The 19,966-nt window shown below is 37.7% G+C and overlaps 1 pseudogene; it reads left to right on the plus strand.

The window, feature by feature from the left end:
- Positions 1 to 1,296: 1,296 nt before the first annotated feature.
- On the plus strand, positions 1,297 to 13,382 carry LOC138161213 (protein ZAR1-like; annotated as a pseudogene).
- The last annotated feature ends 6,584 nt before the right edge of the window (positions 13,383 to 19,966 follow it).

Raw genomic sequence — 19,966 nt, forward strand, 5'->3', positions numbered from 1 at the left:
GTGTATGTTTGTGTGAGTGTGTGTTTACTTTGAACAATTTTACTCCCTATGATTTCTTCATTATAGTAAGCATGGAAAAGGAATTTGCCACAGAGAAAACAAAGGGAGGGCAGATGTCTGAGGCATTACACCCTAGAGGATTTATCTAATTAATAGCTTTCATTCTCTTTGGGTGTATAAAGTAGAGATTGCTTCTCTTCAGAGATGTACGAAGTTTCTGGTTTGCTGTCTTTTTGCCATGTCAGGCAAAGAAGCTTACAAAAATGCTGCTGGGTAGAATCATTTTAAGAGATTTGTTTTGCGATGAGGGCTACTTGAGTGCACAGCATCACAAGTAGTTTATGCCTCCCAGCTGTGTTTTTTAACAGATGGGCTTTGGTGAAGGCAGCATGGGATGTGGCACCAAAGAATTAAGTTTCAAACATCACTTCAGAAAAGGTTTGAAGAAAACAAGGTCAGTATCCATCTGATGGAGAAATTGAATTGAATATACATTTTTAGTGAGGGAAAATGAATTCTATTTAGAAAAGAATAGGTAAAAAATATTCTATAATCTTACATAAGTAAAAATCTGTCTGCAAACCATGGAAAGAAAACATTTTACTGCCTATTGACCTTTCACCCCTTGTTTTAGACTAACTGCTAGCCAGCTATTTCTTATAAGTAGAATTGTCAGCATATGAAATACCCACACCTCTGCCCCAGGTCTATAACTTTTTCCCCAAAACATCTTACCAAATTTGTGAGGCAAGATCTGTTGAATTATAACAAGCTAGAACTTCAAAGACAAAGAAGGGTGAAAGACATTAAAACATTTTAAAATAAAATTATAGCTCTAAAATCAATAGGGGCAGATTGATTAGCAATTCCTATAATATTTCTAAAACTATAAAGAAGGGGGGGTGGGTATGGATTTAGACTGAAATGGGTGTCCACATAAGTACCTCTACTTATGTACCTCATTAAGAAATTGCTCTAGGATAGAGCTCCTCTGCCTATTAACCACCCCAGGTACATTAAGCTCATCTTTAATAAACCTACACTCCCAATTTGTGATATGTTCTTTTTCTGTAAGGTACTTGACTCCTCCCTCAATGACTCAATATCATGATGTTTTCTTTAGGGCAAACTATGTTGGGGAGTGTAATGGCAAGCTTGTTTCAGCTATCCAAGTGTCTTTGAGCCTCACCTTTGATTGTGCCAAGTCTTTGTTGGAAACAGTATATGTTGTGTTGTCCTTAGTAAGCCTAAGGGAGTTTGAAGACCTTCCCTGCTTTTAATAGGCCTGATGTTATCATGCGGAGCCCACAGTGGGAGGAGCATACCGAAAGAGTGGAACAGGAAGGTACAGAGTGGACAAAAGCTCAAACATGAGCTGGGACTGAGTAGAAATGAGAGAGAATGCTTGTGATTTTGGTGCTATGTTTGTCATTCTGTCTGTTGTTCTGTGTTGGTGTTACTTTGTCAGACAGAAGCATTCTGTCTGTTGATTTATGTTATTTTGTCAGACAGAAGCATTCTTTCTGTTGATTTCTCAGACAGAAAGTGAATTGCGATGATAGTGCTGGCAATGTGTGTAAATATTGTTGTAGTACTGTTGAGCTTTGTTTTCCTAGAAACAGAAACTGTGAAAGAACTTGGGATGGAGCAGTCCCTGTGAGCTGCAATATGGAGCAGGAGCGGACAGCTGCCTATCTATGAATTCAGGCAACAGTCAGGTGAATCCAGGGAAGAGTTGGGAGTGTGGAAGAGGAACCATGGGGTTTTGAAGTCAGCCTCAAGTAAAGATGAAAGGAGACTTTACTTGGGTACTCAGTGCTTCCTGATAATATTATAACTTACTATGACCTAGGGGTGGATGGCCTTTGTACTTTCTGCTACCACTTAAGGATGATTAGAAGCCAGCCTGGAGCCAAGCTGAAAGAAGACTTGACTTGGATACTCTATATTGATTGAGATTGTGACTTACTGAATGATATGTTTTGTTTAAGACTATGTGGCCATCTTAGTAATAAGTTGTTATATTATGTTCTTGTGAATGTTGTGCTTTAGTTTCTTGAATGCTTTGTTTTAGTTTATTGCTGAATAAACAAAGAGTTCACTATACTATGCAATTAGATCCTTAAAGTTATTCAAAGCAGCAGTACTCAGGAAAGCTGCTCATGATTGGCTTTACTAGAGAAAGAATCTTGATTTCATTTACCTTAAAGTAATGATCTACAAACGTTTCTGATTTTGTACTGCTTTGATTATTTGATTTATTAGAAAACTTACATAAAAATAAAAATTAAAACAGATTAGCTAAAAACAAAGTAATATTTGATTCTAGAGGAAATAGGGTGGTATTGGAGATTATTGAGTAGGGAAGTGACATTATCAATGTACCCTTTAGGAAAATTACCTTTGCATCTCTTTAGAGGCTAGATTGAACACAGGAGAAACTGGAGGCAGGTTGATCAATTAGTAGCCTAGGTAAAAGGTGATAAAAGCCTGAAGTAGAGTGATAACTAAGTTTAAAGAAGGTGGCAGATACAAAAAAAATGTTGTGAAGAAAGTAAGGTCAAGATTAGGTAACTAATTGGATATGTGGAATGAGGGAGAGCTAGAAGTCAAAGGTAACACAAAAGTTTCAACATAGGTGAAAAATGTCGTCAATCAGTCAACAAACACTTATTGAGCACTTGCTAGATATGAAGCACTGTGTTGAGGATACAAAAAGTAAAAAAATAATCTCTGACCTCAAGGAGTTCACACTTAAATGAGACCACATGTAAACAATATACATGTAAGTTATACATGTACAAATAAGTTATATATGTATATATAAGGTTATTTGGTAACAGGGTATTTTGGAGGCAATTGCACAAAGACAGCATTAAGAGAGATCAGGACAAGTTTCTTACAGAAGGTGGGATTTGAGCTAAGGCTTAAAGGAGGCCAGAGAACTCCAGAGGGTGAAATGATGAATTACATTCCAGGCACAGGGAGAGCCAGTGAAAATTTAGAGTTAGAAGATGGAGTGTGTTCTTTAAGGAAAAGCAAGGAGGTCAATCATTAGATCACAGAGTATGTGGAATGGAACAAAGTATAAGAAGACTAGAAAGACAGGAATGGGCCAGGTTGTGAGAGCTTTAAAAGTGAAACAAAAAAATTGTATAGTGATACTAAAGATAACATGGTATATTACTGAGCTTTAGGAAGATCAATTTGATGGTTGAAGGGAGAATGGACTGAAATGGAGAGAGATCTGAAGCAGGAAGATCAACCAGAAGGCTATTGCAGTAGTCTAGGTGTGAGGTAATGAAGGTTTGAAACAGGGTGATGGTGGTATCAGATGAGAGAAGTAACTAGCTATGTGAAATATTGTGAAGGCAGAATTGATAGGAATTGACATCTGATTGGATATGTAGAGTGGAGAGTATAATGGGAATGAGAATTTGAAGATCTTCCCCACCCTTTAATAGATCTAAGGGAATTTAAAGATCTTTCCTGATTTGAAGATCTTCCCTGCTCCCTAATAGGCCAAATTTAATCCCATGGAGCCTGCGTTAGGAGAAGTTTTCTGAAGGGTGAAGAGGAGCCCACAAGAAGTTGTGAGTCAGAGCAGATAGACAGTGGGAGAAAGAGGATGCAGCAGGGAAGGAGACAGCTAGGCTTGTGAGTGTTTGTGGGAAGGCTAAAGGATGGTGTGGCTCCCTGCTGTGCTGTTATGTATTAACTTCTTTGTTACTATGATGGACTTGACTTTCTGTTGTTAGGATTTGGTTTTTTGGTGTTTGAATAAATATTTTACTTCTGTCTTCTATATGGAGAGTCTATTATATTTTGTGACTGAGAACTATGCCTGCATATTTATAGTTGCCATTGGTTCTGTGAATATTGAGTTGGTACTATAGTGAAGAGTTGAGGCTACCACCTAGATTGTGAGCCTTGATTGCTAGAAGATGGGGGGAGCCATGATAGTAACAGGGAAATAAGGAATAGAAGAGAATTTTAGAAGAAATATAAGGAGTTCAGGCTTAAACATGTTAAATTTATAAGCTCCATAGCAATCCAGCTCTAAATATCCAATAGGCAGTTTAAAAATGTGAAAGTGAAGGTCAGGAGAGATATTAGGATAGATTAAAAAAACTCTTAGAACCATCTGCACAGTCATGGTAATTGAATCTATGGGAGCTGATGAGATCACCAAGAGAACTAGCATAGAGGGAGAAGAGAGGCCAAGATGGAACCTGAGGGATCTATTAGTGGCCACAAACTGAATGAAGATATCAAAAAGGGAACTGGGAAGGAGTGGTCAAAAAGGTAGAAGGAGAAAAGGAAAAGAGTTATGTCACCAAAGCAAAGAAAGGAGAGAGTGTCAAATGCTGTAGAGAGGTCAAAAAGGGTGAGGATTGAGGAAAGGCCTTTAGATTTAGCTATTAAGAAATTATCAGTTACTTTGGAGTAACTAATTTCATTGGGTTGAATGAGGAGTTTAGAAGCCAGACTATAGAGTAAGAAGAGGTCGAAGGAAAAGAAAGAAGAGGCACTAATTGTATGTCTTCCTCAAGAAATTTAGTCATAAGTGAGAGGAGAGATATGATGAGAATGAGTAGGGATAGACAGGACAAGTGAGGGTTTGTAAGGATGGAGGAGTCATGGGCATCTTTTTTTTTTAAAGCAATCAGGGTTAAGTAACTTGCTCAAGGTTACACGGCCAGTTATTTCTAGGTGTGGTGCTAAGTATCTGAGCCCGGATTCGATCCCCAGGTCATCCTGACGCTGGAGCTGGTGCTCTTATTCTCTGAGCCACCTGGCCACCCCTAAGCAATTAGGGTTAAGTAACTTGCTCAAGGTTTCACAGCCAGGTGTTTCTGGGTGGGTGCTAAGTGTCTGAGCCTGCATTCGATCCCCAGGTCATCCCGACACTGGAGCCAGTGCTATTACTCGCTGTGCTACCTGGCCGCCCCCAGTCATGGGCATCTTAATAGAAATCATGGAAGTAGCCTGTAGATATGGAGATATTCAAGATTAGTGGGGGGGGTGACAACAGAAGAGGCAATCTGCTGGAGAAGATGGGATGTAATGGAATCAATTTTTCACGTAGAGGGGTTTTACTTATCAAGGACTACCTCTTCATGGGAGAGAGAGGTAAAAGAAGAGATGGTAGCAAACGGCATATGAGATGAAGAGTAGGAAAGGACTCTTGATGAATGACCTCAATTTTTTTTCAGTAAAATAGATGACTTTCAACTGAGACTATGAGGGGAGGGGAACAATATAAGGTTTGAAGAAGAATGGGAAGGTTTGAAACAACCAGTGCAGTGAATGAGATAGGGAATAAAATAGGTAAGTGTCAAAGACTGTAATGAGGAACCTCTGTCTCAGCTAGGCCTTTAACATATCTATTGATATTCTTTGATATATAAGAATTTCAGAGTTCATGAACCTCTGTGAGTGATGGCAAAATCACGCATATCACCATCTCTGGATGTTGCTGAGGTAGGTTGAAGAAATAGGTCATAGGAAATGAATAAATTCAAGAACTGGGAAGATAGGGTGTTTGAGGGAGTATCAATATGTATGCTGAAGTAAATAACATGAATTGAATATGAAGTCTTATGAATAATATAAAAATTTAATGGACCCAGTCAGACAGTTTTGTGATATTCTCCAACTCACTCAGCAGCAAAAGGAGCAAAGGTAGTGATGATAGTAATCTAACCTTGAGGACTGGAATCAGAGATGCTATAAGGGGGCAAGGAACTCAGAGAGGACAATGTAGATGTGAACTGTTTCCTCACAGGGTCAGGAGGGGAAGAAGAGGAGGTATAGTCAGTGCAAGAGTGATAACTTGGGAAATAACTGAGGAGTGAAGGAATTGGATGTCACAGTGAAGATGAAGAACAAGTTTAGGGGTCAGAAGACAGAGAGAGCTGGGATGGCAACAGACAAAGATTAAATAAAGGAATTGCAGGGAAGGAAGTGAAACATGTGATGGCAAAATCAAAGGTGTCACTATCTCTATGTGTATTTGAGGTTGGTTAGAGAAATAGATTATAGAAAATGAGTAAATTGAGGAACTGAGAAGTTACAGTGTTTGAGGGAGTATCAACATTTTTGTTGAAGTGCACTAATATGAGGATGGCAAATGGGGTAGAAAGATCATTAGACAGATACTGAATTCATTGAGGAAGAAAGGAGGAAGCCTTGGAAGATATTCAATAACAGCCTCTAGAATTTTGGTTGAATGATAAACATGTAGTGAATGAATCTTAGAGGAGGAGATATTGTTGAGTAACAGGGGTAGAGGGACAGTCTTGATTAGGTAACAGAAGCAAGGAGCATTTTGACTCAACCATCACAACCCATAAGTTGGGCTATCAGTAAAATATCTATTGCTGGAAAAGTTGGCCAGGGATGCCTGTCATCAAGAGGTAAGCTTCTGTCAGTGAGTACAAGATAAAGGCAATAAAAAGGGAAAAGGAAATTCTTTTAGTCATAGAGCAGACATCCCCAAAGAGCACTACGGAAGGGGTGAGTGGATCTGGAGTGGGACATTAAAGGGATTGAGCTGAGGGCAGTAGGACTAAGGGACTGAGTAGTGGGGAACTACTACAATGACAGTTGGGGGTTCATATTCACTGGGATGGGAAGAATGTGACAGTCAACTATTGAGCAATATGTTTATGCCTTATTATCAGTGACCAGAAAGAAATCTTTTCATGGGGTGAGGTGATTAGACTGCTCAGAGATCTTTCATATTTAATCTTGTAACATGTGATGATGTTGAGTACTGGGAGGCCTGAGGGCCTTACCTCACAGCAGACAGAATCAGATGAAGGTAAATCCCAGGGGAGATCAGATAGCATTTGGGAGTTGGACAGAAGGCAGAAGCTGGGAATTACAGATGGGTTTAGCCTAGAAATGGCCTCTGGAGCACTAGAGAAAGCCATGAAGTAAACATTAGGCAGGGAACCCTAGCAAGTCTCAGGTGAAGAGAAGCCACAAGTAGACAGCCTGGATTGGGAGTAATACAAGAGAAAAGGTGGAGGACATAGGCAAGCAGAAACCAATATCAACAAGTCATCTATGCCTGCCCATCCTGAGCAACTCACTCTGTCTCACTCAAAATGAAAAAGGGAGATGAATGGAGATCTTACTCATTAGTCACTGCCTGGGGTACAGAGTCCATCCTCTGAGGGAAGATACCATCCACCCAGACACAAGATAATATGGAAGGCAGAGGGTAAGAATGCTGCCCATGGAAGAGTTCCAAATGAAAGCTGCTGTTGTGGGTACCCCTCCACTGTTAGGTTATAACCATCCTGAGGGGCTCAAGTCTAGTTCAGAAGGGGATATGTGAGAGTGTGCATAGAAGAGGCAAGGTGTTGTTGAAAGGTAGGCATCAGTCATATTAGAGAAAGGTTTCACAATTGTCATTCACAGGGAGACTGAGATGTCACCTATTTTCCTATCTTCTATCTTTTGGATCACATGTCCCTTGAGGTTATACACCATCCCCTTGAGGTGTGACATAGCCACCATGAGGGGCCCTGTCTTCCACTGCCCTAGAGCATAAATCCTTGAAAGGAGTCTAAGGGGTTTCCTCCTCAAGGACAATGTGAATTTTAAACTACAGGAAGGATGGTACTACAGTGAAATTTCAACACTCAAATATATACAATCATATTCAAATATCCTCTGGATAATGTGAGTATATTACTGGAGAACATTTATTATCCACCAATCATCCTTTGCTTTTGCTACATGACCAATTCATGTCCTTTTCTTATTTTTATTACATTTTCAGTTTTACTTATTTATTTTATTCTGAACAAGCATTTTCATAACATAGGAGAATAGGAAAAAAGATTGTAAATGAAACTGCAAATCTATTATGTAAAATTTGCTATTACTTTTAGATCTATTATAAAGGTGTCATGTGACTTTCTATTCTTTTGATCTTTTTCTTCTGTCCCCCCCCATCCTTATCCTAGAGACGGCTACCATTAGACACAGAATCTTGCTTCCTATGACTTCTGTAGTTATTTTGGGTATTCATAATAGTAAAAATGACATAGTCACTCAAAATTCTTCTTAAAACAATATTACTGTTACTTTATACAATATTCTCTTGGTTCTGCTCATTTCACTCTTCATTATGTCATATAAGTCTATCCATGTTTTTCTAAGATCATTTCTTATAGGACAATAGTATACCACAACTCATTCTGTCATTCCCCAATTGACAGGAATCCTCATAATTTGGAGTTCTTTGACACTGCAAAAAGAGCTGCTATAAATAATTTAGAACATATAGGTTCTTTTCCTTTTCCCCTAATCATCTTGGAAAACAGACGTAGTAGTGGCATTGCTGGGTCAAAGGTTACAAGCAGTTTAATAATTCTTTGGGAATAATTCCAGACTGCTCTCCAAAAAGGTTGGAACAATTAGTTCCCAGTTCCACTAACAGTGAATTAGTGTCTTAATTTTTCCACCTCCCCTCCAATATTTGTTGCTGTCCCCTTCAATAATTTTAGCCAGTCTGATAAATGTAAAATGATATCTCAAGGATGTTTTAATTTGCACCTCTCTAATTAATAATGATTTAGAACATTTTTTCATATGACTATAAATTATTTTGATTTCTTCATGAGAAAACTAAAGTTTATATACTTCAATCATTTATCAATTGCAGAATGGTTCATATTATAGATTCAACAAAGTTTTTATATATTTGAGATATGAGATTTTTATCTGAGAATCAGAAATTTTTCCCAATTATCTGATTTTCTTCTGATCTTGGTTACATTTGTTTTATTCTTACAAAAACTTCTTAATTTGATATAATCAAACCTTCCATTTCACACCTTACTCTGCTCTCTATATCTTGTTTATTCACAAATTCTTTACCCATCCATAAGTCTGATAGGTAATATATTCCATGATCTTCAAGTTTTCTTGTAATATCCCTCTTTATATTTAGGTCACATATCCATTTTGATCTTGGTAAATGGGGTAAGATATTGGTCTAGCCCAATTTCTGCCAGACTGCTTTCCAGCTTTCCCAACAATTTTTCTTTTACCAAATAATGAATTCTTATACCAAAAACATAAATCTTTACACTTATTAAATACAAGGTTACTATATTTATTTGTTGCTGTAAAATGTATGTCTACTCTGTTACACTACCTTTCTTTTTCCTAGCCAGTACCAGAGAGCTTTGATAATTACTGCCTTAAAATATAGTATAAAATCTGGTGCTGCTAAACCTCCTTTCTTTACATTCTTCTCAGTTTCTTTGATATTCTCAACTTTTTGTTCTTTTACATGAATTTTATTATTTTTTCAATTTATTAAAAATGCTAATTTAATTAGTATGTCATTGAATATATAAAGTAGTTCAGGTAAAATTGTCGATTTTATTATATTGGCCCTGCCTACCTATGAATAATTACTATTTCTCCAATTGTATAAACCTGATTTTATCTGTATAACATGTTTTTGTTAGGGCTTTTATTTTATAGTTTTGCTCATATACTTGCTGGGTTTGTTTTGACAGATGCACTCTCAGGTATTTTATACTGTCTAGAGTTATTTTAAATGGGTTATTTCTTACTCTCTTTCTGAAAGATTTTGTTTGTGATACGTAGGAATGCTAATGATTTATGTGAATATACTTTATATCCTGCTACTTTGCTAAAATGATTGTTTCAACTAACTTTTTAGTTGAGTCTTTGGGATTTCCCAAGTATATTATCATATCATCTGCAAAAAGAGATAGTTTTATTACTTCATTCCCTGTTCTGATTTCTTCTGTTTCATTTACTTATTTTATTGATATTGCTAGGATTTCCAATACAATATTAATTAATATTTGTGATAGTGGGCATCCTTGTTTCACACCTGATATTACTGGGAAGATTTCTAGCTTATCTCCATTACAAATAATGCTTGCTGATGGTTTAGGTAAATACCTTTTACCAATTTAATGAAAAATCCATTTATACCTATACTTTCAAGTGTTTTTAATAGAAATGGTATTGTACTTTATAAAAAAAAAACCTTTTTTTGATTCTCTTAATGAAATCATATGATTTTTAAACTTTTATCATTTTTATTTTATTTTTATTTTAATTAGCTAACTTTTAGTTTCCAACATTCACTTTTTTCTCAAATGCTTTATTAACTTCTGATTTACATCATTCATTTCTGCCAGATTTTGAGTTACAAATTTTCTCCCCGTTTTTCCCCTACCCACCACACCAAAATAGCAGTCCCACAGGATATCCCCTCCTCCAATCTGCTCTCTCCCATATTTTCTCCCATACCCCTTTCGACTTTTCCAGTGAATCTCTATGCCCCAGTGCCTGTAAACCTTGTTTCCCAATTACATGTAAAATTGTATTAATTTAATAGAATATATTTAAATATTTGATTTTAAAACTTTGAATTCCAGATTCATTCCCTTCCTCTCTTGTCACCCACCCTTACTGGGAAGATAAGCAGTTCAGTATAGGTTGTACATGTGTGGCTAATGCAAAACAATAACATAGTAGATATATTGTAAAAGATTGATTATATTTCCCTCCCTCCTATCCCACCTCCCACTTATTCTATTCTCTATTTTGATCCTGACCCTTTTCAAAAGTGGGTGCTTCCAACTTCCCTCCCCCCCAGCCTGCCCTCCCTTCCATCATACCCCTTCTCATCTCCTTCCCCCCCTACTCTCCTGGAGGATGAGATACCCTATTAAGTGTGTATTTCATTCCCTCCTCAAGCCAAATTAAATGGGAATAAGGTTCACTCATTTCCTTTTGCCTTCCCATTGTTTTCCTCCATTGTAACCATTTTCCCTTGCCTCTTCTACATGAGATAGTTTACCCCCATTTCGTCTCTCCCGATCTCCTCTCATTATATTCATCTCTCACCTCTTAATTTCACCATTTAAGTATCATCTCTTCCTGTTAAATTGGTCCTGTGCCCTCTATCTATGTAAACATATATACACACATTCACATATGTATTCATATGCCCATATACCCTCACATATAGACACACACACACACACACACACACACATATATATATTTCTATTCCCTTCAACTACTGAGAAAAGTTTCATCAGGTACAATTATTGTTTTTCCATGTAGGAATGTTAATAGTTCAACTTTGATAAGTTCCTTTTGATTTCTTTTCCCTGTTTACCTTCTCATGCTTCTCTTGCTTCTTGTATCTGAATGTCAAATTTTCTATTCAACTCTGTTTTTTTCAGCAAGAATGCTTGAAAGTCCTCTGTTCCACTGAATGACCATGAAACAAGATACTCAATTTTGCTGGGTAGGTGACTCTTGGTTTTAATCCCAGTTCCTTTGACCTACACAATATCATATTCCAAGTCCTTCAATCCCTCAGTGTAGAAGCTGCCAGATCCTGGCTTATTCTGATTGTGTTTCCACAATATTCAAATTGTTTCTTCCTGGCTGCTTGTAATATTCTCTCCTTAATCTGGGAATTCCGGTACTTGGCTATGATATTCCTAGGAGTTTTCTTTTGGGGATCTTTTTCAGGAGGTGATCAGTGGATTCTTTCAACCTCTATTTTGCCCTTTGGTTCTAAAACATCAGAGCAGTTTTCTTTGAGAACTTCCTGGAGGATGATTTCTAGGTTCTTACTTTGATCGTGGCTTTCAGGTAGTCCAATAATTTTTAAATTATCTCTCCTGGATCTATTTTCCAGGTCAGTGGTTTTTCCCATGAGATATTTCACATTGCCTTCTATTCTTTCATTTTTTTTGGATCTGTTTAACAGCATCTTGATTTCTCATAAAGTCATTAGCTTCCATTTTCTCCAGTCTAATTCTGAAGCAATGATTCTCCTCATTGAGCTTTTGAGATTCTTTTTCCATCTGGCAAATTCGACTTTCTAAGTCATTCTTCTCTTCATTGCCTTTTTGAGCCTCTTTTGCCATTTGAATTAGTCTATTTTTTAAGGTGTGAAAAGATTCCTCAGTCAGTCTGTTGACTCTCATTTTGTAATTTTCTTGCATCGTTCTCATTTCTCTTCCCAATTTTTCCTCCACTTCTCTTATCTGCTTCTTAAGGTCCTCTATGGCCTGTAACCAGATCGTATTTTCCTTTGAAGCTTTTGGTGCAGGAGTTCTGACTTCACAGTCTTCCTCCTGTTCCATCCTTTTTGTCCCCAACATAGGAGTCTAATATTGGAATCTTCTGTCTGCTTTGTTTCCTTTGCCTGGTCATGTCGCTCCTCAGTCACTTGACCCCTGGGCTTTGTCGTCCCATATGGTGGGGTTTTCTCAGCTGCCGGAGGTATTAGATGGGTTCCCTCTCTGAGGTCTCCATACGTTCTGGCAAGCTGGACACACACCCCAGTACCTCCACCCTAGACTGCAATCCAGATCCAAGAAGGTTAAAGCAAGAGCTATTACCCTGGTGCTTGGTCCACTTACATTTTGCAGGCCAGGAGCAAGGTCACTTAATCCTATTTGCTTTAGTTTCCTCATTTGTAAAATGAGTTGGAGAAGGAAATGGCAAACCATTCCCATGCCTTCACTAATAAAATTCCAAATGGCATCACAAAGAGTCAAACACAACTGAAAACAACCCTACCAGCCCTAGTGACTACTTGGACAGTTACAGGAGAGCACAGCTTAGAGCCATCAGATGAATCCCAACACGAACCTGCAACTGTATAAAGCAAACACCAAAGACAGAGGGATGCATATGAGCTCTCTGGCAGAAAAGTTCATCTAATGCTTGCTAGGGTCACCAGTGACCTACCCATGAGAGCCTTCTATTCCCCAGTCCTTGGACAGGGGCTCCTGATCCACTTTAGCCAACAAGAAAGTCAAAGCAAAGGGAAGGTGTCTTCAGGGGTGGTGGAGTCCAGACCTCAGCAGCCCTTTCTGTCAGAATAGAAAGGACCAGGAAAGCTGAAGAATAGCCAGAGCAGCTTGACAAAAAGGCTCAGGAGGAAGGGGATGAATTGACTACGGCTCCCAAGTAGGAGACCCAAGATGGGGACATAGAGTATCAGAAGAAAGGAACCACTCTTCCTAAGAAGCCCACTTTCCAGTTTGGGGAATAGAAACATGGATATTTTCACTATAAAGACCAAGTGGGAGAGTGTTTATGTCTGGTGTATTTCTGGGAGTGATAAGGTTTATTTCAAACAACTCAGTCACAAGTGCCAAAAGAGCTTTAACCCTTATCTAGTGGAAGAGGTCCAGTACCAGACTGCTCAAAGTCTCCTTGCTCCTGTACTCAGAAGAAAAGTTACTTTGACCTAGAGAGATGTGATTGACAGGAGCTCTGTGGCCACTGCAAAGACAAGACTATCTTGTGATAATATTTACAGCTTTAAATACATTGTCTGAAGAACAATCAAGCTGTTGATAGGGTCCCAAGTTTCCTTTTGTTGCATTTTGTCTAATCTTTTGTAGCTTGGTTTTGACCTGGCATAGGAAAATGGATCAGGCTTTTTCACTTTTAGTAAAATTTATAGCACAATTACTGAACAATATAAATAGAACAAAAGAAGTGGCTTCTCCTTAACTCCAGGATAAATATAAATTCTGGCATTTATATTTCTTCACAGTCTGGCTCTTTTCTATCCTTTGAGTCTTCTTGATTATTCTCTTTCACACACTTATGCAATCACACCATACTGGTGTAATAGCAATGGAATTTAAAGATCCCCCTGTATTGGCTTGGTTTTCAGATTGATTGTGTTAAAACCCAGAGCTTGTGAATCCCACTTGTGGGATGGCCTTCTTTATGTGAAAAGAGAGTGCTGAACTGGGAGGAGCTGGTGACGTAAATTGAGAGAGACACAAGCAAAGAGAGAGGCAGAATAACTTTTTGGAAGCAGCATCTTGGAGGCAGAGAGAGATGGAGAGGATTGCTGAGGGCCAGTTTGAACTGCCCAGGACTTTTGAGAGCTGCTACCCAGAGCTGCCAAGGACTGAGGAGACATGGCTGTTATGCTAGTACTTTGTCTGTCTGTTTTGATGTTGTTTTGCCAGATTTGTTCACTGGTGAAAGACAGTGCTGTTGTTGCAGAGGACCTGGAAGCTTGCTGTTGGTTCAGAGCTCCTGAGACTGTTTTGCAGACAGAGAGTGAATTCTGTCCACTGGTGAAGGCCAATGCTGTTGGTGCAGAGGTTCTGGAACCTTGCTGTTGGTTCAGAAGTCCTGAAAAAGGATTTCTTGTTGTATGTTTACAGAAATCCTGGAAGAGGGTTTTGCTAATGTTTTCAGGGATCCTAGGACTGTTCTGCAGACAGAGAATGAATTAATGAAGACACTGGCAATGTATCTTGTGGCCTTGCTAAGCCTTGTCTCCCCAGGAACAAAGATCACTGAGAACTTGCCTCGGGTCAAGATGAAGAAAAGACCTCTCTTTGGGTATTATATGCTGTGCTTAAGCTTATTGTTACTCTGGGGTAGATTCAAATGTGATCCAAAGGTGGGGAACTTTTGACTTTTTTTGTGCTCTGTGATTGAACAAATGTATGTACTTTGCTTATGATTGGAAACTAATCTCCATTGGAGAAGAGGGGCTTTGTGGTTGACTAAATTAATGTACAGCCTAAGGGTGGAGTAGTACTTAGAAGAGGGTCTTTGGGATTGACTAAATGAATTATAATGTCCAGTGGTGGAGTAGTACTTGGAGATTATTGAATTATACTTGGTGAATGCTGTATTTTGAATGATTCTATATTTTGATTTTCTCTGTTCTTAATTTTTCACTGAATAAAATGGAGAACACCTATGCTGGTATTTTGAACCTTGGGAAGTTGCCTTTGCTTGGCATTACAACTGAGCTATTTGTTTTTCTGTGCACACAGCATCCTATCTCCTTGCCTTTGTACTGGAATGCACTCCTCCTTTACTTTAACACCTGAAATCCTTGTTTTCTTTCAAACCTTAGTTCAAGTGTTTCCTTCTCCATAAAGCCTCTTCTGATTTTCTCAGCTGCTAGTTCATATACTCCCTAAACTGTCTTGTATTTATGTTATTTATAGACTCACTCACATATGTGAGTTTCTCTAAATGTTTCTCTAAATAAAATGTATGATCCTTAAAGTCAACATGTTTCTACTTTTGTGTTTGTATCCTCAGTGGCACATTGTAGACAATTAATGCTTGTTAAATGGTCGATTGAATATAGGGCAAAGTTAGGTAAACAATATGAAGTCAAGCTGCAAAGACAGATGAGAGTCAGATCATGGAGGGTCTTGAATGTTAGGATAAGGAGTTTGTATTTTTACATTCCTTATTCCAAAATGAAGATTCCCTGAAGTTGGACAAAGACACAATACAAGAGACTCAAGGATACAGGACTATGTCTTGTTGAAAGCGTTTAGAGTGGAGTGTCACTTTGTACAAGTCAATTAACCTCTCTGAACCCCAGAATCCTCACCTGCAAAATGAAGGTGTTGGATTCTATGACATTTAAAGTCCTTTTAAGTTCAAAAGGCTATGATCCTGTATCTAAATTTGTTGGGGGGGGGAGGGTGATCTATGTCTGTAAAAAAAAAAGGAAATGAAAACAAGAGAGGCCATGAATTATGGCAACAGAGAGCTATTGTGTGACTAGAAGTCATAGTGACCAAAAACATGTCTAGAATGAATGACATGGTGGGGCAAGAGGGAAGGCATTAGATTGTGAACAGAAAACAGGACCTTAGAGACTGAAAAATTCCCAATGATGGGAATCTCCAGATGGCTGAGATAGAGCTGAGATGGCAGTTATGGCAATTGATGAAGTTGGTAAATTTAGAGATCATACTGTGAGAATGATTATCAATGAGAATGTTGAAGTCATCAAAGAGAATGGCAGAGATTGGGGCTACTAGAAAAACCATGTCCGTTTCCTAAAAGCATTGAGTTATGTAGACAGGTGTCTTGGAGTTCAATAGATAGCAGCAACAAGAAGCTGAATAAGATGCTTTAATCAAAAACAGTGAAATTAAAAGACATAAGATTAAGTAATGATAGGATTGCAAAAGACCATGGGGAGTAAGGAGCATGCCAAATCCAAATCTCTTCCAATTGTAATGTGCAAAGCATGGTCATCTGGGTCACCCTAAGAATTATGCAGCCTTTTCTCATGTAGGTAAAAGATGTCTCTTAGGATCCCCTCACACTAATCTAATTCAAACCATTTTTGAATCAGGTGACAGTAAATTCCCTGTTACTCAACACTTTCATTGCAAACACTTAACCATGTCAGTCATTGTTCTAGGCCCTAAAAAGATGCAAAATTGAACAAAATCCTACCTTTGATGAACATAAAATATAGTAAAACAGATAAGACATGAACCTAGAAAAACAGATGGATAGATGGATATAAATGGATGAAGGGGAAGGGATAGACAGCATTTATATAGACTTTCACACTTATAACGCGATATTATCATTCCCATTTTATAAACGAGAAAATTGAGGCTCAGAAAGTTCAAGGAGAAACTTTCCCAGGAGCCCATAAATGAGATGCCAAGTGGTATAAAACTTCAGAAGAGGGAGATATAGCTCAGGGGAATAGGGAAGACTCTATAAAGGAAGTTGAATTTCACTCAGGTCTTGAAGAATGGAAGGAGTTTCAACTGAAAGAAATTATATAACTATGAATTAGGATAGAGAGGTGCTCTAGATATAGGGCAAAGAGATGGGAAATGTAAGGCATATTTGGGGAATATCAAATAAAATTATAAAATGATATTAAGTTTTTGCCCTCAAAGAACTCACAATCTACTTGAGGAAATATGACAAATGAACATGAAAAATTGAATGATGTGAAATAGTTATATAAATAAGTTGTATTCATTCAATTCATTCACAGTTCTTTCCCTCAAAGGGTAGTTGAGGAGATTTGACCGCAAACAAATACCATATGAATTAACATGTGATAAGTGCATAAGAAAGATGTATTATACAGTCATCGTGATGGAGGTAGCATGTTAGCTGGGATGTGAAGAATAGCTAAGTATCTAGTGTGTAATACTGGGGGAAAACAAGGGATTTAGAGTAAGAGGACCTGAGTTTGACAAGAAATTACTCACCCTCTCTAGGCCTTGGCTTCCTCATTTGAAAAATAAAGTATCTTGAAGGCCTGGTCCGAATCAGATTCTCATTTGTAATGGTAGTGGAATTTGAAGATCTTTCATGCCCCTTGAACTTACTGACATAGCAGGAAGGGGTGGGGCAGGAAGGAGCCAAAGTCAAGTAGTGGCTGAGCTGGAGTCAGCTGGGTGACTGAAAGCAGCAGCAGCAGTGTGAACTTCTTCTTTGAGCCAGCCAGAACTTCTGCTGAGGACTCCTCCTGAGGACTTCCAGAGACAGGAGCTGCAGAAGGGCCGGAGCTACTGGGAGCGAGCTGCGGGAAGTCTGAGCAGTTACCATGAGTGAAGAGAAGAGGATCTTTGCCTAGGAGAGCCTGTTTTGATTTGAGGGCTTGAGAATATGGGTGTTTACTGCATTAATTATTTGTGCCAACTCTGTGGCTACTGCGATGGCTTTGACTTTCTGGTTTTTGAACTCAGCTTTCTGGTATTGGAATAAATGTTCTGGCTATGTCCCCCATGTAGAAAGCCTGTTACATTTTGTTATTAAAACCTATTCCGGCATATTTATAGTCACTGTAGGCATTGCGAATATTGCATTGTTGTTACAGCATTTCAACAGGTAAAGATAGAGAGCAAGAAATTGCAGGTATACAGAAAGGTTTGGCAGAAAGAAATGATAGGACATTCTGCCAATAACAAGTAGTTAAATTTGGCTGCTGCATATGAAATAAGGCTTGAAAAGTAGTTTCCAAATTACTTTGGACCTTAAATTCTATAAAGACATTTTTACATAAGCTATTGCACTATCTCAGGGTCATGATCATGATCCTTGTTTGGGTTCATATTATTTAGGTACAGAAATAGTGGTTAGTAGACATTGATGGCTAATAGAACCCTGAATAATGGTTTGCTGTGCAAGTTCTAATTAATAGGCTGTGACAACCACATCCCACACCCTACAGGAAATGGTGCTCAAAAAGCAGCTTCTAGGATGAGAAGTTTCAATTTGACTGCAAGTGATTCACACAGTTCATTAAAAAAGCAAAAATTGAATTAAAATAAATACAGAATTCCATCTGTCCGTAGTAAAGGATTGTAATTACTAAGCATTTCAGCATAACTCATATGTAACCATTTCCCAGTCACTGTAAATATTATCATCTCTGTATTACAAGGTGTGACTATAAAGTATTTTTGTTTGTTAGTATAAAAAAACATGCACACACACACAGGAGAATTTATGCATAAAAAATAGCATCATCCTCAAAAGAGTTTCCTCAAGCAATCACACATATCTTTCCGAAGTGCTCTTCTTACTCAAAACAATTGTCAAGTGGATGCTGTAGCAGATTGGGAATATCACTGAATTTAGAGTCAGAAGACATGTGTTTATATGTTAAACTGCTTCTTCCCACTTTTATAACCTTTGGCAAGTCACTTATCCTCTTTGGACCTCAGTTTCCTCACCTGTGAAATTAAGAAATTGGACTAAATGTTATCTAAACTCTTTTACTTAGGTGGCACAGTGAATAGAGGGACCGGCCTTGGAGTCAGGAGGACCTGAGTTCAAATCCTGGCTGAGACACTTAACACAAAAAAACTAGCTGTATGACCTTGGGCAAGTCACTTAACCCCAATTGCCCTCTAAAAAAGCAAAAAAAAAAAAATGAAAAACAAACTATTTTACCACTCAAAAATTCTGGGGAGCTAAGAACAACCATCTAAGATCTGTGAGAAATTGCCTTCATACCCAGCTAATGTGTTTAATAAAATTAGCCTTATTCCTTTGTAGCCACAGCTCATTTGCCTCCTTTGTTTGGTATTTCATTTCTTTTTTATTTCTTTGTATTTCATTGAATTTTTACAAAAATATCATCCAGGATGATTCTTATATTCTTGTATTATATCTTCTTCCTCTCCTTAACTCCACATATAATCAATGCACAAATTTTGCTTTTTATTTTTTTACTTCTGTGATATCCCTTGAATTTTACCGATCCTTTCTTTCTAAATACTTAATTATTACCTTAGTTAAGACACTCGTGATCTCTGGCCTAAATTATTGCAATGGGCTCCTAATTAGTCTCCCTTCCTTGGCTCCTTTCTCACTCCAATACATCCTCCACACAGGTGCCAAAATGTCCTTAAAAGTGTATCTAACCAATTCATAACTTTACTCAGTACACATAGTATTCCTCTATTATCTCTAGGATCAAATATAAACTCTATTTAGTGCTTTAATTTTTTAAAATTCTGAACTTTGCAAACACCAAAAAAGGGGTAGGGGAGGGAACATTTCAAACACATAGTACAACAGAAAAGAAGACATGAAATTTGGGATTTTTGTTATGTAAAGCTTACTTTTCCTTTAAAATATACTGTAAATTCAACATGTAAATTTCAAATATATCCTGATTGTCCGTTACACTTTCTGATTTTACTTTTATTTTCTTCTCTGTGTTAAAAATATTTCAATGACTTTTTCTTTCTCCCTCTGTTTCTTTTCTTGTCTTTCTACTTATTTCTTTTTCTTTCTTTTTCCTTCCTTTCTTTCATTTTTTTCTTTTTCTTTTCTTCCTTCTTTCCTTCCTTTCTCCATTCCAGTGACTCACTTCCACTACACACCCAAATTAGGGAAAAAAAAGAAAAAGAAAAGTCCTTGTGAGAAATATATAGACAAGCAACACAAATTTCTACATCAAACAAATCTAAAAAGAAAATATTTCCACATTGACCAAATTTGAAAATATATTTTATATAGTGAATTCATCAATGGTCCTCTGGAATTGTGGTTGATTATTGCATTGGTCAAAATTCTTTTGTTATTCAATGTTGTTTTCTTTACTTTAAAAAAATTATTTATATTTTCAGTTCCAAATTTTCTCCTTCCC

The sequence above is a fragment of the Petaurus breviceps genome, unplaced genomic scaffold (assembly GCF_028583685.1).
Source record: "Petaurus breviceps papuanus isolate PSGF00001 unplaced genomic scaffold, PetGlider_PUasm1.0 184, whole genome shotgun sequence".
NCBI classification, from domain to species: Eukaryota; Metazoa; Chordata; class Mammalia; order Diprotodontia; family Petauridae; genus Petaurus; species Petaurus breviceps.